At 42.1% G+C, this 27,922-nt stretch overlaps 1 protein-coding gene across 46 annotated transcripts in view; it reads right to left on the bottom strand.

The window, feature by feature from the left end:
* MAP2 (microtubule associated protein 2) overlaps nt 1-27,922 on the bottom strand; it is a 225,915-nt gene that overhangs the window by 79,300 nt on the left and 118,693 nt on the right. For 40 of the 46 annotated variants that reach the window (XM_071811218.1, XM_071811220.1, XM_071811216.1 and 37 more), the window contains one exon: nt 20,873-20,932. The exons of the other annotated variants lie outside the window; for them this stretch is intronic. The gene's annotated coding sequence lies outside the window, so the exon portion shown is untranslated. The remainder of the gene's footprint in view (nt 1-20,872; nt 20,933-27,922) is intronic. 46 annotated transcript variants of the gene reach the window in all.

The raw sequence follows: 27,922 nt of genomic DNA, 5'->3' as shown, positions 1-27,922 counted from the left end.
GTGGGCTTTGCCCATTAAATGCTTGTCACCCTCTACACAGCTTCCCTCTTCTAACTGCCTTGCTTTTCAAAACACTACAATAATCCAACTGCAAATGAAAACTTTCTATATTGTACACTTCAGTTCTTCCACTATATGAATAAAAAGAGATTATAAAGACTTAGTGAAATAAACACTTATCTCAACAATTTAGTCCTTATTTGTACTTTCAGTCTGGTTTTTGCTATCAAATTAATTGTAAAATATGTGCCACACATATTACATTTTTAAAAAGCTAGGAAGAAGAGAGTAAACCTTAGTTTAAGATGATTGTAACGGGAAAAGCAGATTCAGATATCATCCAGAAAACATATCCAATAGAAAAACAGACACTGTTTTCCTCATATTCCCCTTTTACCAGAGTGGTCACTTCAAACCTTAGCAAGACAAGAGTTGAAAATCTCTAACGCAGAGAAGAGCTGGAGAACTGGCTATATAAGACAAGGGTGCTCAAAATACTACCTAAGGGGAAAAAAACTCTTCATCAGTCAGGAAGAAGTAATACACAACTTTATATAGCCATCGCAGCCCAGGAAAAAAAAAAATAAATAAAGTTAGAACTACTAGAAACTCTCACAAATACACCATACTAAAGGCATTGTGGCTGCCAACATTTCACTAGTTTGGCCAGCTGAAATTTTTTCAGGAACAAACACTGGCCGGCTACTAAAAAATGAACATTAAATGCTTGATTCCCCTCCCCACTGCCACTTCCATTACAACTTTCAGTGTTTGTAAAAGGCTGTAGTCTGAAAGCCCAAAACCAAAGTTGTCTCATGCTTATTTATCGCACGCATATAGAAGGCAACATAGTACACACTACCCACTTTACAATATTCTAATACTCATATTTTTTCAAGGTTGTTGTTTGAAGGAGTGGCAGCCAAACTTTGTATTTGCCATGGCTACTGCAAACAGGCTATACAGCCATGTGCTTCCTTTACTGTCAAGTCACGTTAATCAATACCTCTGGTGAAGGTAGTCCACAGAAAGAGTGAAATTTTGCACGATTTTGTTTTCCCCACACTGACCTTGCTAAGACACATTGATTTAATGATGCACCTTTTCTCTCAAGAGACTACATGATAGATGACAGCTGAAATTAGGCAGCAAGGAATTAATTAATTATGCTAATACTTGCATATTTTGCAGGTAGTACAGATCTATGCTCTTACCAACTTGAGCAGAGCTATTCTGTAAGCAGGTGAGGCAAACTGGATGATTTAGCAGAGCGGTGCTACAAGCTTAACTGCTAAGCAAAAACTCACAACCAAAATCTCACCCAGAATAAGCATTTGAACTCCACTGGTGCTTCTTTCCCTTCTCAGCATACATGAATTACTTTCACATCTTTACTTCTTCCACTTTGACTAAGATCTCATCAAGCATGACACATTTTCACACGATCTTAACTTTACTCAGTGAGTTTTTAAATAGAAACAAAAAAATGCTGCCTCTACAAATGTGTCTGCATTTTTTGATTTTTTTAAAGGTCTTACCTTACTTTCAAAACTAATTCCACCCCTGCTACAGTACAATCTTTTAAAATACTCAGATGCTATCTTTGAGACTATCATCATGTCACCTACTACAAATGGAAAGCAGTATGTCTTGGGCTAATTTTTGGCAGATTATTCTTCATAAATGCATGCAGAAGAACCGGCCTACAGTAAAAAGCTGGAACTTGGCATTTGCATCACACTCCAGCTCTCTGTGCCCTCTCCTGGGCCATGAACCCCTGAAAAAGGGGTAGTTCAGCAACTCCAGGGGTGGACTTTCAGATCCAGTTGCCATCACAACTTAATTCTGTCCCATTCATATGCTGAAGTAAAGGAATACAGTCAATTATTCCACAAACACAAAGATGTTGACGTGAAAATGAAGCATGAAGGTGACAATCCGAAAGGATTTTTAAGGCCATGTGCCGGTCCACTTTGTTTGGGCCAAAATTCTTGCTCATATGAAAAAAGTTTCTCTCCAGGTCAAAGGCAGTAGATTATTTTTCTTTTTGCTGAGAGTGCTTTTAGCTTCACTTCATAATACTCGGACACACCAGGCACTCATGCCAGGGACACAGTAGAAGCAGAAGCATCTAATTGTCTAACAGGGGCATTGTTTATTCATGCTGAAAAAGAGCATCAGACAGAAGAAAGCTTGTTCCGAGGTCCCTCTATCCAGACTCACTTAAGCATCTTTGACTCTAAGGTTTCGTGCTCACAAAACCTTAGAGGCAGGGGCCCACGAACCCATTACAGCCAGCAGAAGCCAATGATTTTAACTGCAGCACAAAACATCTAACTGTAAACAAATAAACAGAAATAAGGAGAGTAAAGGTTGGAAAACTGATGGGAAGAGAGGTTATTTGCAAAGTCTCCTTCTATATTTACAGGAAACTTGGCATGGATTAGCTAGTGATAGTTTGTTATTTTTTTTCCCTAGGAAAAGTCTGACCAGTGACTATTGTGTTGCAAAACCTTCGTCCTACAGAAGTTGTAGGGTTATTTCAACCCTTCATACTATTTTCTAACCAACAATGTTATAAACAAAAGACTTCTTTTAACTTAAGTATACCATCTTGCTTGCATGACTTAAAAATTTGCTGTCCACCCACATTCAGCCACTCATTCATATGACCCATGACTGTATACCCAGACAAATAAAAGAATCTCTCCATACCTAGAACTGAGAATACCCAGAAATCTTTTGTGCTCTTAAACACTCTAGACAGTAAAATCACAATATTTGGGATACAAATTTATCATGTGGTAGCTTTTCCCTGCCAAATCTTTACTAAACCAACTCTACTGCCTACAAAAGAAGAGCAAGCAGCCGCTCCTCCTGCCTGCTGGAGTACAGGAGCAGGATGCAGGGAGGACAGACCCAGCACTGAAGGAATATGAAGCCACAGGAGCTGATTTTGCAGCCCCTCACTTTCAGAGGAAGTTTATCTCTCAAAAGGGGCTTCAACTAAGATCTTGGGATGTGCAATGAAACAGAAAGAGGAGTTTATGTGCCTCAGCTTTTATTTTAACAACAGTGATTTTTTTGAAGTTTAATTTTTAATTCCTTGGTTTTCTCAATTAAGAAAAGGTATTAAAAGTGTGAGGAGGAACCAACTCACTGAGTCATTCAGCCTTTCTGAAATCTTAATTGCGGGACTTGCTGTCACAGCAAAGACCCATTTCAGGACTCCCATGGGTGTATGCAATTACCCAATTCTTGCTACAGGTTGGGTTTAACCTTGTTCTGCTGCCACCCTTTTTCTTCCCAACTGTGCTGAGGACTTGACATGCGTATGTGAAGTCAGTGTGTTCTCCTGGGATACAATGAAGAATGAATGAGTTTTGTGGGAAGCAAAGAGCAAGCCCAGGGCTGGGTAGCAGGGCAGGGTAAGAAAGTTGCATTGCATGAAGAAAGTGCATGTCAAGAATGATATGATGTGACGGATGAACAAATTCAGTAACTGAGGAAAAAGTCTGGAAAAAAAACAACCCATGGGGCTGAATGTGTGTTGCTTTAATACTAACAGGCAGCTAGAAGGAGAGAGAAAAGCTCAGATTTGCCATTTCCAATCAAACCATCCAGTCTAGACTCCTGCCACAAGCAGTGGCCAGCACAAGGTGCTCCACATGAAGAGGCAAGAAGCTCCACAGAGCTTCAGTCTCACATCAGCATGTTCTCAATGCACCAAGTCTCCACCCTGTGACACAGTCCTGCTGATTTCCATCAAAGTCAGGTGCCTTCATGCCTACCAAGATTCAGATCAACATGCTCTTTCCAATACAAGTAGTGCATATAGAAGATACCCTCAAAGTGATTTTCTGCACAAGGGAAGTGTGTCTTTCCATGGACTGCATCAGAGATTTCAATTAGGAGGAAAACAGGACACAAAAACCACAATGAGATACAGGACATGTACATCATTGATGGACACAGAAAATTCGCACACACATTTATGTGTTCAGGTGCTTCTGATGTCTTTTTTGAGGGGTACCCAGGATTCAACATATGAACTATATCGACTTTCTCTGTATTTTTTCTTGGGCAAAATCTGTCAGCACCATTAATGCTGAAGTTGGTTTAGGATGCCTGAAAGCATGAAGTATTAATCACAAACGGAATATAGTAGTCGTGGAAAAGGTACAGAGAGCTCAGCAGGGATGATCAGAGAGCTGGAGAAGCTTCTGTGCAAGGAATGACTAAACAGGCTATGACTCTTCATCCTGAGACAGAGGAGATGTTTATAAAAATTGGTGAAACATGATGATGAGCAGAGAAAACAAACAATCACTCTCTCCACAAATACGTATTGTGCATCAAATAGAACTCACTTGTGGCAGCCTCCCTATAAATGAACAGAGGTGATTCTACCCACTGTAGGGAATTACACTGTGCAAGAGGTGGTGCATGATAAAAGTTCATATAAGTTCAAAAGACAACTGCTGATATTTTCTTCCATTAATTTTCCCATCATTTCTCCATTTGAGAGCTTTTTCTGGAAAATGGAATGTTTTTACCATGTAAATAAAATCTAGATCTAACACAGCTTAGAGGCTTTATTTGCTAGTATAATACTGATATTAAATAATTGTGTTGTTTCCTGCCACTGATTTTTAAAGGTGATCCTTGTCCATCAAGTGTGATGGAGTGTGATAGCTCCTTTCTGAGCATCACAATGTTTAAGAAACTCTAAATGAAAATGTATGGCATAGACTGTATTACACTGTAAATGAAAAGCACCCATTGCAAGGCCAGCCTCTATGAACAGCTCAAATGAACAGCTTTGTTAGTCTAATAGGTTTCTAAATGAAATGTGGCACTACATCTCAGGCACACGCCCTTCCATATCCCTTCTGCCAATGCAGCAAGAACAGCATTTGCAGACTTCATCTTGGCACTTGTGTGGAGCTGGTTTAACAGATGAAGGAAGGGAGTACTCATTTTCAACATCTTCTGCAGAACTTGACCACCTCAGGCTAAAAATCTATAGACCGCACATGATGACACTGAGTTGATGATAAGGTTGGGGACATCAAAAGGAAGACCAGTAGAGAAAACATGTTCTGGGGTAGGGGTGACGCTGAGAAGAAAAAGCATATGAGCAGCTAGGAAGGCAGATGGCTCTTCTAGAAGGACCTGGTTATACATCCAGAGCCACCACTTGTAAGAGGTCTCATGAGATACTACATGTAAATGTTTTATAGACGGGATGCCTGAAGCTGCAATAGCATAAGCAAAGTCTTGTATGTTTTCCTTCTTCATCTAGGGCAAGCAGTCTGAAACACATGTCCCACCACTGACCTCCAGTCTGACCCAGAGGGGCTGTCTCTGCTTGAAAAGATGATTCATTCACTCTGCTAGAAGGGTTGAATGAATAGGCAGTATTCAGACTGCAGAACGCTTATCACTTGGGATTCCCTCAACATTTAGGTCTGACATGACTGGGTCAGTAACCACACGCTTTTGTTCCTAGCTTCTCGAACAAAAATGTCTCTTTGCATCCTTCAGTGGCTCCCACAAATCAGGTCGATTTTTATGGCTTGCTAATTATTACTGCTAGACTTCTGCCGGGCTTCAAGATGAAAAGAAGTGTATTTCTGAAAGCTCAGGGCACAAAACTTACAGAATAAATCATTGTCTATCTGGCAGCAACAAAATTCAGCTATGGTAGCCACTTAAACATACACATCTGGATAGCACTCAACTTTATTTGTTTAGGAATGGAAAGTTCTGTTCTGCTATTGTTGACAGAGCATACTAAAGACTGCCAAAAATGGAAAAAGAGAAGAAAAGTAACTGTCACAAATTGGATTTTGTCTAGAGGTGCATCAACATATATCACACATGCAAAGCTATCTGCAATGACATTAAGTTTGCAAGGTTACACCTCAGGAGTTTGGCTGTGAAGGAAATGAAAGATGATGGCAAAATTGTAACTGGGTCTTCTTCTGCATATTTACTAAGCTACTGCCTAGTTCAACAAACATATTTTATTCTTCTCATTCCCTCTGCATAGATTATGCCAGTCTCCATTGCATCAGCTTCCCACCCCAGGCATTGTTCCTGTGGGCTCTAGTCCCTTACACAGGGTCTGTCCATGTTTGCTGTCCATCCATGCCTTCATCACTGCAAACATTGAAAGCTTTATCCTTCTCATACCAAGGTCCACTTTCAGATCATGTCCTGCAGGTCCTATAAGCAAAGGAGAGGCAGCTTATTTCCCCTCCCTGCCCCCCACGGTATGATATGACATGACGTAAATTGGGTTGGTCAGGCTCAGGGACACTGGAAGCAGCCAAGGCTCTAGCAAGTCTCGCCTGACACTCAGCAAACTTTCAAAAGTCCCCTCCTCAACAACGTTGTCCCCTCCTCAACAATGAGAATGCTAAAGAACTTCACAAACAGGATCTTGACTTAAAACAGCAAACCTGGTTCCTTCAACCCAGCCCAGGAAGGCAACCCTGGCTCCAGCAAAAGGCAGCTAGGGCCAAGACACATGTGTAAGAGAGCAAAATAAGCCTGAGTGGCAGAGGGGAAAACTGCAGCCTAAACACAAAAAGTTTGGCAAAGTAGTAACCGGAACAGGATTTTATAATGGAAAGCAGCAAGCCACCTTAGCTGGCAGCCTCACCTATAGCATCATGACCAGGAAACAGACTGTATATGAAGGTATGCGTGTGTTATGCTCAGAGATCCACCGGCAGATAAGATCACTGTATCCATAGTGATGGTGAGTGATGCACTGGCAGTACCACAGGCTTTTTTCCAGGGTACAAGACAAGCCATGCTTCAGCATACGGCCCACGTGTAGCCTCATGCCAATCTCTGAAATACCCCTAAGTCCAGTGCTAAATGCTCACAGACGAAAATACTGGTTCAGGCATTGAGACTTCCTGACCAGCTTACAGATCATGAAAGTCTCCTCCTACCCCACACCTGATTTCTGCAGTATATTAGGCTGAGCTGGCATTTGGGGGCATTTTTCCAGGGTATAGCATCAGGACACTTTCCAGCATCGCTGGGTACCCTACATATGCACTCTCAAGAACAAAGAAGCAGTGAAAAACACTTTCTAAAAAAAGAACCACAATACTTACATATTATAAAAATAAGAACTCTGTTGCTGTCCTTTTAGCTGTTATCAGTTTGAAACACTTTACATGAGTGAGGCTGCAGCACAAACTAGAATAAAACTCTAAAGCTCCTTTTGCTGAAGCACTGCTAGGATAAAACCCTACTGTGCACATACCAATCAGCAGAGATTTTCAGTGAGGATTTGCTTTGGTGCTTTGTCAGTGTTCTCTGGGAATATTACAAAAGTCAGGAGATTTTTCTTAGAGCAAATTTTTATTTGTCCTTCAAAGAGGCACCTTATTTGATACAGACGGATTTGATGTGGAAGGATGCACCAAAACTGCAATCCTCAACACATTTCAATTTTCTTTGAATTTCTGAATATTTTAGAGGGGCTTCACTTGGTGAAGTGAGAATTGTTAACGTCAGGCTAATAAAGACTGCAATATCCACATCATTATATTTGACATAAAGCCTGTGATCAAGTGCAAAAATTACCATTTAAAAGATAGTGTTGATATTTCAAACATCAACCATTCAAATGATATGCTGATTTGAAGAATACATTGTGCTTTGCTTTGTTGTACTGCTTCCAAGGAACATTGCTCACAACCATTTGCAGCTTCTGAAACAAGGGTGGTGTTCTTCCTTTTTCCACAGCAAGAAATGACTATTGAGAAAACATGTTTCTGAACAGAAGGCTTCTTTCTATCAATACTAAATGAACACAAAGGTGACAGGAAGTTACTATATAATCAGTTCTCTCCATATAGCTAATATTTCACTGCTCTCTTTGTTTCCTAGTATAAAAACCGATGTGGCTCTATTTTCCTTGGTTCTTGACCTTTTACTGCTTTTGCTACTGGTTCACCTGTTTAGAATCACAGAAGGTCTTAACATGAAAGATTTCCAAAATCAACAGGTGGATTTATGAACACTGTCCAATGTTCTCCTTATCACACCAGAACAATCTTCCATGGCAAGAAAGGCACAGGAGTTCAGATTAAGGAGGATCAGTACAGCATTCACAGTCTTCTGCTCAAATTCCCAGACCAGTTCTCAGTCAGTGGTACAGAAAATGGTCAGGGAAAATAATCTGAAGAGATGGCATTAAGACATTTCTTGCTCCAGCTCTTCTTCAAAATCCAGATTAAAAAGTTCATCACAACTTAATTCTTAATATTCATTTTCCCATTTCAGCAATTGCTGAACAAGGAAGTCACAAGATCATAAAAATGGGAGGCAGCAGCAAAGCCCAGTGCTGTAGCCATGCTGGAAAATACTTTAAGACCCCTGGACCATCCCATCTCTGCAAATCATTGTAAGGTGTTTATGCAAGGCCAAATTAGATGGGAAAGGGCACAACTGCACTTTTAGACACTAAAATAAATAACAGTTCCTTTTGCGGAAAAAAGTCTAAGCATTCAGCATAATCTTGAGAAGAAGGAAGAGCAGAGCAGTCTGGTCTCACTGCACAGCAGCTCAACACCTGTGTGGAAGACCAGGGAGACAAGAACACCTTTCTTCCCCGTGTTTGAGATGTTTCTGTCCTTTCCCAACCCCTAACTGCAGCATTCTCTCTTACTGGCAAACCCGGTATTTCTGCAAATCCTGCTTTCTAACGCTTTTCTGAAGGTGTGGGCTTGGTCTTACTGACAGAGCCAGCCATGTCTACATTGGGAGATCACCAATGTGCATTAACCATCCCTGACACACAGTTCCTGAGACGAAGCTGTAGTTCTTCTGTAGGTAAGCAAGGCAAGGACATCTGGGCTGTTACAGTTAAATCCTATACTGCTAATGTGTAGGCAGGCTGCAGTCAAAAGAGAGAGAAAAAAAAATCCCTGGAATTTCATTTCCACATGTATCTAAAAGCAGGAAATAGCCAATACATTAATCACCGTAAACCAACTTCTTCCTCAGCAGCTAAGAGTGAGCTGTATCTTACATTTTCTGACACCCACAGAGGATTACTGACTTGCATTCCCTTATTCACTGCGTATCTGCAGAACTGCAAAAATATCGCAGTCTAGATTAAGTGAATTCATAACACAGAAAGCATCAAACACAATTGAACATGGCAAAGCAGCAGACCATCTAGTGATCAGACATGATTGCCTGATTTCCATGAGTTAGCATGTTTTAGCCATGTGCTGCTTTCAATATCAATTCATTAACAGAAGGAGAGGCATTCAATTCAGATCCTCCCTGATTTAATTTTAACCCCTTGTTTCTGCTTTTCTCTGCATCTATTCATACATAGGGAAATCAATGACAACTCCACGCGGCATTCCTCAGCTTCTCATGCATTTTCATGTGTGTTTTGATAGGAGTTCATGTTCGCGATAGTGACTCAAAACATCTGTCAATAAAACTGCATCTCTCAGGAATTACAAAAATGACATAACTGTGATGCCAGAATACAACTAAAAGAATGAGAAAGCAACAGAAGAAGTACATTACAGCTTACTTTAATTGTACCCTCTTTACAGAAAAGACAACAATAGAACCTGGTGAAAAGATGACAAAGATCTTTTGCATTCAGCAACACCTCCTTCCATTTTACTTCCCTTGTCATCTCTGCACCAGAAACACTGAAATAACAGGCATCACTGCAGTTGTAATGACTTAACACCCACCTCAAGTACATACAGAAAAAAAACCACAAACAACTAGTTTTGTAGGCTTCAGTGCTTTTAAATTATGTTTGTTACCATGAGAACTTGATTAAAATGCCACCCACAAGTGTGCAGAAAAGGGGAAAAAACAACAACAACAACAAAATCTACTTTTAATCAGGGGTAGTACACTTGCTGCATTGCAGCATTTTCATAAGCTCTACAACCTTCTGCAGTAAGAGGCAGCAGAGATGCCCAGACAGATACATTTTGCTGAATACTTTATTCTGGAAAAAAAATAGCTGACAGTACGGTTGCCACCCAGTACTATTACACAATATTCCGTCTGAGGAAGATCAAACACGCATACATGTTCTGCACCATGTTACAAGGCTTGATTTGAAACCAGACAATTATGTGTATGTGCAAGGCGGGGGCAAGTCTGGCAGCTGCTCAGGACAAAAATTATTTTTGGTGGTAACTGAGACAAATCAAAGCTCTGAAGAAACACTCTGGTTTCCCCTCCATCTTATCCATTTGCTAGCTTTATAATTTTAGGCTGATTTTTATGTATTTATATTTCTGTAAATTCAAATGGCAGCACTGTATTGTCTAGGCTTTTTTTTTAATTTACAGTCTTACATTAATCTTTGGATTAAAGGCTATGGACACTATATTACTGCAGTTTGACTCAGAGCCAGAGTTTGCAGAACAGGCACCCCAAGCCTGCAGCCAATTCAAAGTAAATAATTAGCAGCGTGGCTGAATCAAGATTCAGTAATAAACTACTAAAAGAAGCTTGTTCAGCGGTGTTTGTGTTAAATGCCACAGCTGATGCAGACTATATGAATGGTATGCTGCCAGTGGTGGGCTAGGAAGGAGGAAGAGCTTCACACCTCTGATCAGAATAACTTACTAGCCACTTAAGGAGTCATCTCACACAGCTCTCTCTCAAAAAAGACACATCTACTCATCCACAGGAAGGAAGCTACTGCTATTGCAATTAAGAGACTGGCCAGACTGTATCTCATTTAAGGTGAGAACAGGACAAATTTCCCCGTGAAAGGTCAACTACCCTCTTGAGGACACTGTCCATACCAGAGCATTAGGCATCTTTTAGACTTCAAATGAATCAGCTCTAAGAGGACCAATGAGCCATGTCAGAAACTCGGGCTACCATCTTCTCAAGGGAGACAGAAACTGAGCTGACAGAAGGGGAAAAAAGTAGACCTTTGATATAACTTTTGGTGCAATAGGCAGGTCTCCAAATTCTTCACCTGCATCTTCATACATTAGTATAATACTTGGTCTATCCATCTTGAATGTTGTGCATAAATGTGTGTATTTGCAGCTGTACCTTGACCTGTCATGAGTTAAGCACCACAGATGAAAAAGCATTCTTCACGAGACAAGGTAACAAATCAACGAATGTGCAGCAGGCGACACACTAAAAGATGGTGGTGTCCCATTTGAATTGGTCAGGCTGCATGGGGACATGGCACAGGGGAGGCACAAATGTCCTCCCATGACACCAGAGGATCTCAGCCGTGCAGTATAATAAAACGCAATGTACTTGCTTGAACTTAGAGAGTGCCTCATACGTCCTATTAGGCAAGATCCTAAAGGAGATTTTTTAATCACTGTCGATTTTTTGGGGAAGAATTCTACACAGCATCTACCACGAGTGATTTCAATGAGGTCAAGAGAACTACCCTCATGTACATCAGCTCGAAATCTGGCACCTCCTGGCCGCCTGGAGACCTCACCTTCCCCACTTTTTGCTCCCACACATGTATGGAACTGACTTCCACCAGTTTCCATGGGATATACACCATGTAGGCAAAACATGAGCAAAGCTTGACCCTATAGACACAGAAGACAACGGACATATCATAGCTGTGGGTGTAACATGGTGCAAAGAGGGACAGAGCAATCAGAATCACAGTAGCCACAGCTGAGCTCTGTATGACCTACTTTCACACCTAGGATGCACAACACTGTGGATATGCCAGTTTAGGCCAGCTCAGACAGCCCCTTGGCTCAAAGACACCACTTTCCTACTTTCTTCCTCCTTTCCTTCTCTTTCTCCTAATTGCAGTTAATCTGGGATTGTGCTCCCATAGGGTTTCAAGGAGAGAAAGAAGAATGTTACAATCATCCAGACCTCCCAGTGACAAAATCCAAAACAAGCAAAAGCCTGGCTTATTCTTCATAGACATGGATTTTCCAGGAGATTAAAAACATTAGCAATTATAAGGTACTTTAAATAAAGAGATTTCCATTTTATTATCTATAGGCTGCTAAGACAATGATTTCTTTCACCTCTTCTCTGGATTCTTAGTTCATTATTTGCTGCCAATTTATCTTCTCCCATTAGGCACTAGCTGCATAGAATTTGCTAAAATTGACCAAAGGATGACAAAATTCATCCACCTTTCAAGTACCTTCAAGATTATTTTACTCAAATAGAGATTTTCCTTTCTTCTACCACTGTGGTATAGAACAGATATTCCTATAATCAAAAGGATCTTTCAGAAGGCAGAACAACTTTATGATTAAGGCACTGAGATGCAACATCAGAGTTCAGACCAGGGCTCTGCTGTTCACTTGCTCCATGACCTTGAACTTATGAATAAATAAGCCTGTGCCTCAGTTCTCCCAGCTGTAAAACATGGATTATAATGTTCATGCTGTCTGTAACTTGCCTATTTATGCTGCAGACCCCTCAGGGAAAGGGCTGTCTCTTCCCATATGTGTGAGGATGTTCTGGCTCCCAACCAAAGCCTTCAAATCCAGATTTGAGAAAGTTTTGCTCAAGGAAGGACATTTATCAGACACAGCATGTGCCTGGAGGCAGCACAACCAACTTTTTCAGCCACAAAAAGGAGACCCAAAAGGAGAGGACTGCAACTTTGGCCACTGAGCACAGCCTGAGTTGCTTCTGGAGCATGCTGGGGAAAGCAGAGGGATCCAGAATGCCGTGTGCTTGACAGCTCTGGGGACTGAGGCATCCTGAGCTTTGGATGTCTAACAGCCCTGGCCCCTGGGTGCCTATAAGCTCAGTCCTGCTGAAAGGGACCACAACCCCTTAAAACTCTCAATGATCAGCTAGGACTATCAAGCGTAGCCACTGCTTAAAATATTTATGTGAATATGTGAAGTCTCTGATGAAGGTTGCAGCCCTCAAACTACATTAAGGAACCCCTGCTGTTGATGTTAGCATAAAAACAAATGAAAATGCAGATTCTGATTTCAGCTCCGTAGGACTGCTGGCCTGACCAACTGGCTGTCTCTAAATGACTTAATTCTTTCACAGCATCTCCATAACACTTCCCCTCTGTTTCCTCCAGGGTTCTCTATAAAGGTTTTTGCATTTCTTCTTCTGATGGATGCTCATTTCTAAAAATACTTTTACAAAGAACTGCCTTTGGTAGCGATTAAACACGGGACACAATGTAGCACCAGAATCCATTTAAGAAAACATAGATCACAAAGTATGCATCAAGTCCCCAATACCAACCTGCATCCAAAACTATGTAAGAGGTCCTTAAAATTTTTCCCTGACATTCAACCAATAGTGCCAACTCCCTGCTTGGTTCTGCCAGTTAACTCAGCTGAAGATGTGTGAATGTACAAGCAATCCAAAAATACTTGCTCCCTAATTCTCTCATTATGTTTTTGCTCCGGTTTCCTGTCTCTGCCTGTCTGCTGTGTCTATCCACATCCATAATTGTGAATCACATTGGCCGATTTCTGTCTTATTTGACAGAAGATACCAAGCTCCTACCTACCACCTTAGGAAATCCACAGATGGGTAGAAGAGAGAGAAGATCTTTATGCCTCTATGAAGGGAAATACAAGAAGAGCTCAGCTCTTATTCTTTCTGTTTGTCAGTGTCCTCATGGTCTAATTAGTAGATGTGGAGCTCACACGCAGCCACAGCATATGCTCTTTCTGGCCCAATTAACTGTCTAAGCAAAGACAGGTAGAGGATGAAACAGGTGCTAGTTAACCTACAGTGGGGAGTCACTGCGGAGAGGACGTAGTTGCTGAGAAAATGTTATGTGGAACTCAAAATCAGAAGACTCCAAACATTCAAGGAGTAAATTGAGATAATTTGGTGAAGAATTGGAACAAACATGAGGGAAGGGAGCCAGGGATGCAAGGAAGAACCAAGTGCTGTGGGTCTGAAAGATCACAGGAGATAGTGTGAGTCTTTCATAGGGAACCAAGGGATGAGGAAACTAGTGGTACCTGGTACCACAGGAAGAAAATAGAGGGGCTGGAGAATTAGGGGTAGACTGCAGGTAGTGTGGTGGAGAAGGTCACAAGCTGTGAATAGAGAGCTGACACTAGACACCACCCCACACTAACAAATAATACCAATTATATTAATTCACAAACTAGTTTAGTTGTTAACACCATTTCCAGCAGCAAGCTGAACTCAAACCAAGAGGAAGACCTGACTTCAGGGCATTTCAAAGTACTGAATTGGTCTGAAGGGTACAGGTACTTTCCAGATTGTGAGAGAAGGCACTTTTGTGGCTTCACCAGATGCTCCTCACTCAGGCAAGAAAAGCTTTTCTTGTCTTAATTTGCTGGTTTTATTGCTAGATGAAGCCAGTTATCTAAACATTTAAAACGTGGGGGGAAAAAAGTGTGTGTGGGGGAGGAAGGAATCTAGTTCCATTTTAAGGACAACTTTTAGACTAGTTTTTCATGGAGCTGAACTATTTTGGCTGCATTCGTAACTGGACTTTTGCTGTATTGGAGAGAAAAATATTCCCAATGGAAAACACACTAAACAGCAGAGACAGACTAGAGATGAAGCTGGCCTCGTGTGTTTTACAACCAAAACACACCAGATTTTGAGTCAGAAAACCCAAGCAATTTAAGATTAGCTCCCTTGTTGCTGCATAATGTATGTGCTTGCATGCTGATAGGTCCCAGGTGAACTGCATCATGTGAGTATGGTTTTCCATCGACAATTTCCCAGCATGAACTACAGAGTTTCTAAGCTACTAATTACACTGACAAATACAGCCTCACCAGCGTGTTGTCTGGCTGCTTACACCTCCGACGCCTCTTTGTAGATTTGACTGCAAGCTCTTTGGGGTCTGGAGCAATTCTGCTGTTTGAGCACACAGCATCTAACACAACAGTGATCTAATCCAGACTTGGACACCCAGTTACTAATATTATGGTAGCTACAGCAATGAATCACAGAGCATTAACAAGAATCACAGCAAAAGCTGTTGCACACAGTAGCTAGTTCCCAGGCACGCTGCCACTAACCCTAGACTTGAGCCTTTTGTCTCTGTTTTCATTATGCTCATAAAACACAAATATAACTCTGTGTTCTTATGATTTTTAGCAGCAAAACTCATACAAGAATAATTGTATAAGCAAGCAATTTTTTTTTTTTCACAAAAGAAATCGTTATTAAAATAAGGATACCAGGGAGTTATTATTAAGAGTATGCTGCAAAACAAAAATCTTACAGATGTAGATACAGGTAACATTATGAATTAATTGTTGAGAAAGGACTACTGATCAAAGTGCCTTGCAATCTACCTCAGATATCCCATGTAGACATGAGAAAAGGCAGAACAACAGGCAAACAAAGTTTTATTACAAAAACATCCTGAAGCTTTCTGATTCACGGACGATTTAGAAAATAATGAAGAAAACAAGCTGTGTCTGTCATGGCAGGATCTCCCTTTTCATGTGAAGACCTCACTTGTTCATGAAGCAGCACAGCATATTATCTCCCTCTCCCCGCATAATTATTCCAGCTGCCCAACATGTCACGGCCAGAGATGGGACTGAATTATAACTTCCTGCTTCAGAAGGGACCAAAGTCTCAGAGGAATTAAAAATGAGGAAAAAAAAAAATGACTCATCTTAAGGATGACAACTAGAATATTTTTTGGTCACGATTATGAAGAGTTTTCTTTCATCAACTATGCTGGAAAGAACATTATGATTCAAACATCTGTTCTTCTCATAAGCTTCACTCCTCAATACAAACGAATCTTTGCCTCTCTCAAACGCCTTTCATGCCAGAATGCTCACAGCACTCCTGTTACTCCCACTTACCTCTTTCAAAAGCGTGTTTACTAACATCACTGCTTAAATACATGTAACTCAGGCTTAACTCTGAGCATCAGGTTTCCCAGCCCTGAACACAGGGGCGTTGGTAATGCCCAGGCATTAGGTGACTCCCACTACAAAGCCCTTTGCAGTTATCAAGTGGGAATGGGATCATTTTTTCCATGAGTGCTTTGCGGGCACCACTACTCCCACCCCCCAGGGCTGTCAGGAGAGAACAAATCCCTGTGCACTGTATCGCAGTCCTGATAGCAGCCAGAAAGAGATGCTTCACAGGAAAGTTCAAGATAACTCGGCAGTAAGTAGGCTATGGACAAAAGTGGTTTTAGACAGTAGCAGGATTTGCTGTGAAAATAAACAGGGGACATCTGGTCGGTCATGGCACTGGAGGAAGCAAGTGGTGCAGGGGCTTTTTGAGCAGGTCACCAGCCTGGTTGCACCCTAATGGATGGCATAATCTGATCAACACAGCAATGCCCTCCAGTTTGGGTAAGGGCTGGTACACACACAACATGGCATGGACTGTATACCTTTCAAAACTGAAACTATAATTTTTAGAACTGTGGGAAATTCCTTTTTCATATAGCCATAAATCTATAATCCTCAGCAAGATGATATGTTGTAAAAGAATGTCCACAGCAAAAATTCAACTGCCTTTAGGAAAGCTGAACTCCTAATACCTAATAAAAAGCCACAGTAAGTTGTATAACCTCTGCCTTTCAATTCCTGCCTGAACAATCTTGCTTCTTGGCTGTAAACAAGTTTTAAGTGTCTACTAGTGACTCAGCCTGCTAGGCAGGATTATTACTAACACCACCACCATCATCATCATGATTTACTAGTGACAGGGGGCATTCTCCTTCCTTCCTTTCCATTGCTTAACAACCACGCCTGAATCTTTCAAAATGTAGCAAGTGCTACCTTCGATAGTTGATAAAAACAACTAACAAGGTGTTCTGCCTTTACAGTTTATGTTCAAAACAGGTGTTTTCACATGAGAGAGGATGCAGATAATGGCTATTAAGATGATCAGAAAAAAAAAGGAAGAAAGAGACAGGTTGAGTAAGGGAAAAAAAAAATGACAGCCCTTCTTTCAAAGGAGGATAGAGTTAGATGGATGATGATAAGGGATAAACACAAAGGAAGGAAAACCACAGACTAGTTTCATACAAGAACTCTGTGGCCAGTGATAGGGAGATGTTTCTAACAAATGGTGAGATTGCAGAACAGCCTACCAGTTGGCAGGAGACTATTTTTAAGGGGGAAGTTGATGAAAGAGCATCAGGTGCCTCGTGAGCTGTGAGGGCAGGCATGGCATACCGAGGTGTAGCTCTGGGTCAAAACCACCCAGGTGGAGATGCCTCCTTACAACCCTCCAGATGCCAAACAGGAAACACTCAAGCCAGCTGCATGGGAAAAGAGAAGACAATGCCAGTAACAGCACTAAGTTATATCTTAAGCTCTGCCCACTTATGATCTTTCCCTAGTGTCACTTTCCCCTCCACTGTAATGCATAACATGTCCTTCAACACAAGGCATTGCTACAAAGATCACTGAGGAAAAACAAACAAACAAACAAGTAAAATTAAAAAGCAGAACAAAAATATCTCTGGAGTTGTTGACTGTCTAGAAATCAGGAAAACATTTCATCTCTAGGTACTACAAGAAATCCTTCCAGCAGGTATCATTTTGCATCCTTTTTCCTAAAAACTGCTCTAATCATTGCTCACTGACATCTTTCTGTACAATGTTCACTTCCAGACGAGGTGTGGGAAATTTTTAAACCTGAAATACAAGCTATGGCGTACCTCCAGGGCAGTCATTTGAAGCTCACTTCACTCTCTATAGAATTAATCTGAAGAGTTTCCAGCCTAATTGAACAAAATATCAATATGCAAATGCTCTGAGTACCCCGCAAGTTCACCTTGGCCTCATGCTGTTACCAAGCCCCTGCTCAGGATGGCTGCTGCCAAGCACCATCCCCACCTAGGTGCTTCTCCTTCTGAGTATCAGTAGATTCACAGTAGAAAGAGAAGTGCAAGTAATGCTTATACTTAAAATGCTGCTCAAAATCAGAATTTCAACATGACAGAGCTTTTGGAGGGTGTTTCCCGTCCTACTTAGAAACAGCCCCACACTAGGCCTAGGCAGAGTACAGGTGAGCAGATGGTCTTGGTACCTTCCTGTGCAGAGCACCTCTGTGAACCAGCTCATGGACAGAGACAGCAGAGTGAAAAGCTCATGCGAGGAGACACTGAGTTTATTCACAGGGTGCGGGGAACCATGGGGCCCAGAGACACTGCAGCAGCCCCAGAAGCATCAGAAATAAAACCACATTATCAGAGAGTGCCCTAACACTTCCAAGGCCCTCAGCTGCAAACACTGCAAACAGGCTGCACTGACACCCCACCTCAGAGATGGGAGTTTTATCACCCATTCCTGTAGCCCTCTGTGCCACCTTGCAGGCTCTGTTACTCCTTCTCCCCATTCAACAGTCCAGCCTTGGAGGATGCTCTTACACACAGGAGGCAACACAACAGCCTCCTTTTCCTGAGCCCCTACCTCTTTTACCATAACTTTGCTGTCAGGCCTGCAGCACATTATTTGCACTGCTAGTTTTCACTGGTTTGACTAGTACTTTCAGTCAGGGCAGAGACAAAGGCACAAAGGACAGACAGCAATGTTCCTGAGACATTACTTCCCCGTTTTTTCCTCCTAATCACTGATGCAGTGACCCTGGGTAGAAAATGCTAGTTCTGATCTATGATTGTTTCGCTCTCTTTTCATTTTAACTGGACTTGTCCACTTCTTAAACTGTCCGTGACGTCCTAGCAGCACCAAGAGGCTATGGGGCACTCCATTTCACAGATACACTCTGTATTTCAAGAGCAATAATTTAGGTCTGTCAGTTAAAGACGGGACCTGCAGAAACAACTTAAACTTTGCACAGTACATGTCTGAGAATGTATTTTATCACCTGTAGGATTTTGTCAACGAAGAAACAGTGAAAGCAATAAAACTGATGTTACTTTAAGTCGTGGAGGCTAATTTAATCCCTCATTTAGTACTTGCACACTGCTGCAAGGGTATTCTGGGGCCATGGGAAAATTCCTGAAGCGTGCAGGATCACTGTAAGCAGCCTTATGCTGCCCTCCGCCCTGGCAGACGCTGGCCAGCAGCCAGCCTGCAGGCACGCTGGGCTGCTGGACGTGTCCCTGGGAGCCTGACATGAATGAATGCTGGGGCTGGGGCAGCTCCTGCCCTGCCACAGGTCACTGTCCAGAAGGCAGATGGTCCTTCCCAAATTGCTGGGTTGCTTGTGCCACGCTTTCCAAGAGAAGGAGTAGCATTGAAATTCAGTGCAACAGGAAAAGACAACTTAAACCTCGGGCACGCCAGCCGCATGTGTCTCAGGGACAGGAGAGGCTGGCACACGCAGCCTTTACCTGACTCCCATGGCAGGTCTGTGCTGCCATGGCTTGTGAGAGAGAAAAGTTCAGAGAACAAAAAGTGAACCGCCTGGTACTTGTGTCTGTGCTTTATACAGCCTAAAAACCTAGAGAGCCCAATTTGATTCTTGATTTCCATTTCCTTCAAATTCACAGAGCCAGGAGAGACTGCGTGCTGAAGTAAACTAAGAGCTGGTGAGGAAATGGGTAGATTTATGGGCTTATAAAAAGGCAAGAAGTCCCAAACCAGCGTACGTGCATGTACACACAGATCTCAGATCATACGCTATTACATTTTTTTTTTAATTCTGTAGTATCAGCTTGCCTTTAACTTTCAATTTTTCATCATTAAGAATCTTGGCAGCTTCAGAAGCATGGCACAGACTACTTGAGAATAGGAGAGGTTGATTTTGTTCACTGTTTATATATAATCTCACAGAAGGAACATGTCCTAAATGGGCATAATCCAGAACCTTTTCATCGATAACAACACAGAGGAGGTAACTTTTACCAGCTGAATAAAACCTTGTGTGTGTTCACGCTATTCCTCAAAGGATGCAGGGTCAGAACTTCCTCTAGCCTGCCGAGCTGAGAGGAGATCCTGGGAAGGGGACCACCATCCCAGTATGCCTTACATCTCACCCTCCAGGAACTTCTACAGGCATCTCCTGAACTCACCAAAACCCTCCTGTTTTGCTTGTGTTGTAAGGTCAGAACAACCACAACAGTTCACCCAAAAAGAACAGCAGTATTTCACCCTGCCCTGCCCAAGCAAAGTTACAAGAGCAGAAACTAGGACACTTTGCCACCCTACTCACATTCTCCTACTGTATTTCTTCCTTACGCTTCATATATATTCTTTCAATCAAATTCCTTTCCCATTTGCTGAAGCTCAATATTCTGTCTCTAATATTTCAAAATCATGCTTGTGAGAACAAAAACTATAATCATTTGTAAATTCAACTGAAGTAAATACATGTGCTTTCAGAAATGCTGGCAAAACAAGCATCTGCTCATCTACGTGACAGAGGCAGAATTGACTCTCTAACACTTGTTTTTAGCTTTCTGTGACAGGGGTCTCATGAAAGTTTTCTCTTCCACAAAGAGGAGAAAAAGTGCAGTTCTTTGATCTAATCCCATCATTTTCGATTCTGGAGATGCGGCAGTATTATGTTTGCCCTCACTCTGCCAAACTGTTCTCATCTTTTCTACGGTACAACTCACTGCAGTGGCAGGACATGACAAAACAGAGCAGCATACATAAACACCGTCACCTCTCTCAGATGCTCTGTCTTTTTACCAACACCATCTCAGGCCCTTTATACCTCAAGCTGCAAGCAGGTTCTTGCTAAACCAAAAGCAAGAAGACAGCTGCTTTGAAAACGGGTACAGCAGCTCTCAGCAGACACAAGATGCATTTAAAGTAAAAACTAAGAAGGATTGCAAAATCAGGAACTAGCTCCAGAAAAATGAAGTGTTCCAGGAGCTAGAGGAGTTCTCTTTTTGCTCTTTTCTCAAGACACCTTTGTCTGTTGAAGCAGCCTCCTTGTAAATCTACACTAACAAGTAAAAATTTCATACCTGTTTAAGCAGATGATAGGATGCTGCGTCTGCTTGTTAAACAAGGGAAACTCTCTGTTCCTATAAAGAAATAGAGAAATAAACACTCTATTTAGTCTCTCTTCAGTGAATTTAGCATAAACCAAACACTCTAAGGACTATAAGATGCTGCATATGTGTACACTTATGTCCAAGCCTTTTTCTCTCAGCTTTACTTCCCCAGGCTCACTTGAGACACATTCATTCAGATGCCCTGTTTTGTCCGGCCTGCTTTGGGACCACCAAGGAGCTGCTTAATCCCTAGGTCTACCCTAAGAAAAGCTGGCAACAGCTCCAAAAAGCCACTCATCAGGAAGACAAATGGAGCACATCACACTCCCAGCCAGACTCCCTCCAACGGGAGATCTGGCAGGGCTGCTCTATTCACAGTCTCTGCTGAGGGAGGATCTCAAACAGGAAGAAGGAAAGATGCTGCAAAGATGCCCAGAAAGTAATGAATGAAGAGCAAAAGCGCCCACTGACTTCACAGTACAACACTTCAGAGCAGCTGAAGATACCAATACAGGCAACTATTCAAATTTCTCCTTGAAACTGTTTTTCTTGCCTCACTTGTATAACAGAGGGTCTTAAGTTTTCTCCAGTTTACCTGGGACAAATGGCAAAGGTTACCACAGATGTTACTACCCCTTTTGTCACCCTTTTTACTCAATGAGAAGTGCTTGGACGAGCATTGTCCAGTGTTGAAACAGCCTCTTCTACACGTCCTGCCATACACCTTCTCTTCTTATTTTAAGTCTTTGATCAGAGTACACTGGGGAAAACATGACAGATCCAAGCACCAGACAGATACTAAAGAGGCTGCAATCAAGGAGAAAGGGACCTTCTTGACATTTATGTTCGAGCATCCCCTAAGTATTATGGGGGCAGCTGTTACTATCACCTATATCACCTATATTTAAGGCTGCACAGTTTCTCACCTCTCAGATGCCTGTAACTTTGCAGATTTTAATTGTTCAGAAATTAATTCCCCATATACACTATCTGACTCAAGCTAATGATTTTGTTTGGGAGTTGTTTGTTTTAAACTTCAGCAAGAACAGGCCAGGCACTTTCAGGAACTACATTAGTGAGAAATATATGACTAAAACTAAGCTAAAAAGAATTATAGTATTAAGGTAATGATAAAGAATAGGATGCAAGTATGCAATTAGAGAGAATAATAATGCATACACACAAAGGGGACTAACCTTAAGCTGGAGAGCCATTCAGGCTTTTCCTGTTTCCAAGACTGGATTCTCATTCTTTGACACTGAGTTGGTCTCCTTGCCTGCACCATGTCACAGGGGTAGTGTTAACTACAGCTTTCCACCAGTTTGCCCAGTTAACGTCTAGCAAGAACTGAAAGATTTTGCTGCCTTGACGGGGGAAGGTTTCAGATTGTTCTGACAGCAAATAAATGCAATGTGACTGCTTCACCTTAGTGCACAGACTGTCAGCAGAGTGTACCATTCACTTACAGTAATTAGTTACACTAAATGAGCTATGTAGAAATGAGGCTTCAGCCTGCATCAATTCTACCCACCCGTAGGATGAAGAGGCATTTTAAAATAAGCTAATTAAATTTGCTCTGGCTCAGCAGAAAGATCGATGTTCTTGACAGCTGAGTCCTCAGCACTTGGTGTCCCAACAGCCCTCTGATGTGTCACCAATGCAAAATAACACCACGTAGTCAGAACCAGAGGAGGTGGATGCTTACCTCCTGGAAGAGGCAAGTGCAGAAGGAAGAGGCATTTAACAGGACCATTAACAGAAAGGAGGACAAACCTACAATGAGTCTCAGATGACCAGATAGAATTTTTAATGAATTAAAAAAACAAAACAAACAAACAGGCTTAGTACTTTCACATTGCCAACTATACCAGCACTGAGCATGCACTCTAATAGTCAGAACTGGAACCTCAATCACCTCTCTGCTAAAGGTCTGCCACAATAAATGTGATTCTGGATGGTAGCAGAACACCAAAAATACCAGATAATCAGAATACCAGATGCCAGGGGTTGGGAGGGAGTTTTGCTACCCCAGGAATTTGCTGGGGACAAGCTGTAAACAGTATTTCCACCTCTTGCTGACCGAGAAGAAAATGAGATGTTTCAAAGATTCTTCCCCTAGAAAACAAGAGAAAGACTCACCCACACAGAGGAGCCAACAGCTAGACATTTGTGTCAGTTACCACGAAAGCAAGAAGTTAACACTTAAGTGTCTGGTCAGTACCTGGCACCACAGATACCAATGGTGTTTTCCACTTCCTATGAGCATCTTCTAATAACCACAGTGCAGAATGTGTTAGGAATGGTTTGTTTTTCTTTCTGGCTCTCTTGCTTTAGACAAAAATTCCTGAAGAACCTGTCCCAGTAAGAAATCCATTGTAATCGGCACAGCCTTCCGAAAAGCTTTGCGCTTTGATGAAGGGACGTGCTGGCTTGTTGGCACCCTGGAGCCAGGACCGCAGGGGATGGTGCCTTGGCTGCTCTAAGTGTCACCTTTCCTGAGGGACAGGGCACAAAACAGGCAAGCTGTTTTTCACTCCTAATCGGAAGTTGTCATTCAGAGACCCTTCAGTCTTGGATATGGAAACCTTTATCAGATCATGCAAGTTTATCACAATGAATAAGTCTTGCTGAAAACTTGTTCACAAATACAAACTAGTAAGCGCATTTAGTATGTGTTTACTTTCACTTCAGTACATCGTACAGCTTTTCTGTTGATGCAGATGAACACAGGTCTAGACAGCTCTTGCATAAAATGGATAAGGATACCTGTTTATTCTGGTTCTGCCACCGACCGACTGCATCCTACTTCCCCTATTGAGTTTATTAGAGATCGCATTTCCTTTTTTTTGTGAAAAAATTGACATCTACCTATGAAAACTGATAGAAAAAACCCAATGTGCATACACATAGACACACACAACAGAGGATTAAAGTTCTCTTACGCACCAGCTATTTGTAACTGTTCTTCACGAATGTGCATCTACTCCTGCTTCTCCTATTACTAATGTTTAAAAAGCAATTGGCTTGATAGACTTATACATCTTATTGAATAGAAAAAAAAAAAAGTATCTGTCTCTTGTAGGAGCTATTTTCCTTTCATTTTCAGGGTTTTTTTCAAAGACTCCTATCAAACAATGCGCCTGTCCAGTCATTCCTGCGTAGCCTCATCTGGGTGTTCCTGTTCCAGCAGGGGGACTGCACTAGATGATCTTTTGAGGTCCCTTCCAATCCCTAACATTCTGTGATTCTGTGATTTGTGATGAAAATTACAGGACTGAGTGCATATTTTTCCCAAGCTGTTGCACTTCTTCCCCTCAGAAAGGAGCTGTGCTGTCATCCTGAGCGGTCAGCCTGTCCTCCCAAGGCCCTGACTGTCTTGCAGAGATCTATTAGCTTGACTGAGCTGCCTGCAGAATTGCACATTTAAGACCATAAACTCTTCAGTCTGGGAGCTTGTCTTTTGCTATGTATTCCCTTAGAGCATCTTGCAAGCAATGACAAAAACCTAAATTGCCACAAATTACTTTTAAGCATTTAGTGTTTTGTCCAACAATGCATTATACACATTAGTCTGCAAACACTAAGGCTGCAAATGGATCGTTCCATTAGCACCAAAGCTCTCCACATAGCTTTTTCCTTTTAGAGTACATTCTCCTTCTCTTTCCTATCTCACCCTCTCACCCTGCCCTCCCCCCGCTTCCCTCCGGCAGCAGAGGCTTAAAATAAGACAAACATTTTTCAAAGGAATGCAAAGAAAAATAATCTGATATCTGGAGGGCAGAACTCACTACACATTTATTATTCAGTTTCCAAAGTGTTAGGGAATGAAGGTCAAATATATCTGCATTTCAGCTGGTGTTGATGTGGATAGCAAATGGCTTTAAAGCACTGTAGCTAAAGGAGGCAATAATCCAGAGGCCAGGTTATGCTGGTGTAAATTGCTGACAATCAGCAGAAGCCAGTGACCCAGTAATTCAGAAAGGACTTCAGGTGCATGGTGCCTCAACTTGAGGATCAAGATCCCAGTGCCACCTGGACTGAGGAAAACCCCTACTGACATTTGAATGGACTTCAAGCAGCTCATAGCTCAGTACTCCTGGACATGTGTACCTCTGAAAGCTGGCTTAGTAGTACTGTTAGGAAGCATTCCTTTCTTCACTCAGCTAATCTAGAAGAAGTTTTAATGCTGCAAAAAGAAGCAATGCTGATCTTACCATCACAAATTTATTTCTTCTAAAAGGTATTACATTGCTTTTGTGTTACAAATTACTGGATTACTCTCCACACTTCTTAATTCCCACTGCTTGTCTGGTGACTACAGAAAGTTCCTTTTCACTATAGTATCCACATCAAATTTTTCAGTAGGTTAAAAGAAATTTTAAAACCACTACAAGCTGAGAAAAGTCTTTTTATGGGGAAAAGCATCTTGGGGCTGCTACTGCTGGTCTGAGCAGGTCACAGCTGTGAAGGTAGAGGAGACAGTCAGGCTTGGTTGTGACTGTGAGAAAGAGATGGGGAAGATGAAAAGCTGTCTCAGCATCCAAGAATCTTGGGTAACTGGAGCCTGAAATATGCTGCAGACAGGAGACACTTCAATCATTTATGGAAATCAAGGTTAGCAGTGTCAGCATAGCTGGCTTGGGAGGAAACAGTTTCCTCACCCTCTTGGCGCAGAAGTAACTTGGCTACATTAGTGCCAGTAAGTAAGGAATAAATAAAGGAAACAGAGAAGGACAAGAAAAGCAAAGTATAAAATGAGTACATCAATATTTTCACAGCTTGCATACAGCAGCCCAGCTAGGACCCCAAGGGGGTTTGTGTTTCAGGAACCTCAGAGACAGAGACAATTGCTACATTTGATGAAAATATACAGTGTCTGGGTTTAACAAATGGTGTCTCTAATAGTGTATCCGATTTTATGACTAGCAGGAAAAGAAATTGTTCCGATGACAATTACTGCTGAGGCATTTGAGGCATTTTGCTGCGTTTACTGGCATAGACCTGTCATTAACACTCCATTTCTCTTAACTACAACTTACTTCCTTTGTAGTTGCTCAGTGAAGATAGGGCTGGGGGCTGTTTTCCTGGTCTTGTCAAGATGAATTTTTATGCATACTGCTTGAAAGATGTGCCACCTGCTATTTTATATCTATAATTTATTGTATAATGAGTTCCTATAAATCCTTATGATAGCTTAAGAGACTTGTAAAATGAATTGCTGGCCTATTTTTTTCTCAGTTCGTCAGCAAAGCAGAAAGAGCTCAGGTCACTTTGAGTTCCTTCAGACGTCCCCTTTGGCTGCAGCTCTGGCTGGCTTCTGCCGCAGAAGAGTCCGGTCTCCAGGAGAAGGGACGTTACAAGACTCAGTGCTAACTGAGAGATGCTGGCATACCAATGCACCACAAGTTTTGCCATTTGCTTCAAGAAGCCTCAGCTATATCAGACACCCGTTCAATAATTGTATCGACACAAGCTAAGTTTCATATGCTGGAGAGGAAAAGCTCACTAGAGACTCCTTTCTGGACAAGGACTGTCTACTACTACAGTCATTTAGTGAAACAGAAATCAGCAATGCTGCAAGTTGGTAGCCAAGAGGAAGTATCTAAGATCTGTGAATGAGAAATCTTTCACCTATTAGGGGCACACTGTCCTCACTTCAATATCACACACCAGAAGATGTATTTCCACACTTGGGTCTAGCACCACATATACAGAGCTCCCATCAGAAGCTGGAGACTTTTCCGTTTGAGACAACAGTTTACATTCCCCATAGACCTTGCCAAACACTGCTAAAAAGTTTAACGAACAGGAAAAATAAATAATAACCTCCTTCAGAAGAAGGGTACTGTATTACATGCATCTTATTAAACACTGCATTTAATCTGTCTTCAGACTAACGGCTCTTTCTAAAACAAGCCATAGTCTTCAGTAAGTTAATGGATACAAAACCAACAGTGTGTGTTGAAATGAGAGGTGTTCCCAAGCAGAGCTCTTGCAGCAAATAAAGCCAGTATATGCCAAGATTGCAGAGGGCTTTCTGTCTCAGTTATGAGTGACAGACACCATCAACAGAGAAAATCAGCCATTGCTTTTCATCTCCTCACAAAAGCCTTGACAGCCAAGCTGTTGCAAACCAAAGCATAGGAGTCTTTACCTCGGATATCACAGAACTTAGTGGGGAGGAAAAGCATACAGAGGAGAGAAGGGAAGAAGAGGCTCTGAGGGGCTGGGACAAAGTGTCAGGACAAAGCATCACAGTGAGACTGATAGCTGGGCAGAGCCACTTTCAGCTTTGCTAAGCATGGATTTAAGGAAGCTGAAGATGCACCTCCCAGGGTACCCTGAGCAAGCAGGACCGTGCGCATCTGGATGAGGCTGGTGTGAGTACACACCACGGACCATCACAGGTCCATGCTGCAACCCCGCAGCACCAGAGGCATTTACTTGGTTGCTGGTGTGAAGTCTTGTCCTACTGGAGTGGTTCAAGATTTGCCCTGGAGGCAAAGCAGCAGTACATTACTCCATGCTCAGCTCTATGCTGGTCTGGTTTCCAGGCTCTCTTGTCCGAAGTTAAAGGTGGGCTTCCTGTCCCTACAGCGTTCAGGACTGAAATACAGATACAGCCCATGTGTGGGGTGGAAGTGAACAGGCAACGCAGCTGCAACGACCACCTTCCAAGGGACAACACAGGAGTCTTTCGCCATTACTGAGGGTCCTAAGGAGGCAGGAAAGAGGCTTTCTGCAGCTGAGAAATGAAGGAGTACACAAAAGAGGGGTTTAGAAAGCAAGAGGTGCTGCACTGGCTTGGCTTCATCCTCTTGCTTGAGGACTTTTTTCTAACACACCAGTTCTGTTCATTCTGCAGATTTTGCTGTGATATACTAGACAAACAGAAAGTTTTCTCAGTACATCCTACACCCAAGAGTCAACAGTATTTCAGAGGTGTGATGGAAATGCAAAGGAAGACACAATAAAAATATGTCACTTTTTTTGGCCTAGGTTGGATGTACTTTTCTTGTC

Source organism: Patagioenas fasciata, chromosome 7, assembly GCF_037038585.1.
Source record: "Patagioenas fasciata isolate bPatFas1 chromosome 7, bPatFas1.hap1, whole genome shotgun sequence".
Lineage (NCBI taxonomy): Eukaryota > Metazoa > Chordata > Aves > Columbiformes > Columbidae > Patagioenas > Patagioenas fasciata.
This window is presented reverse-complemented; position numbering and strand designations above follow the sequence as displayed.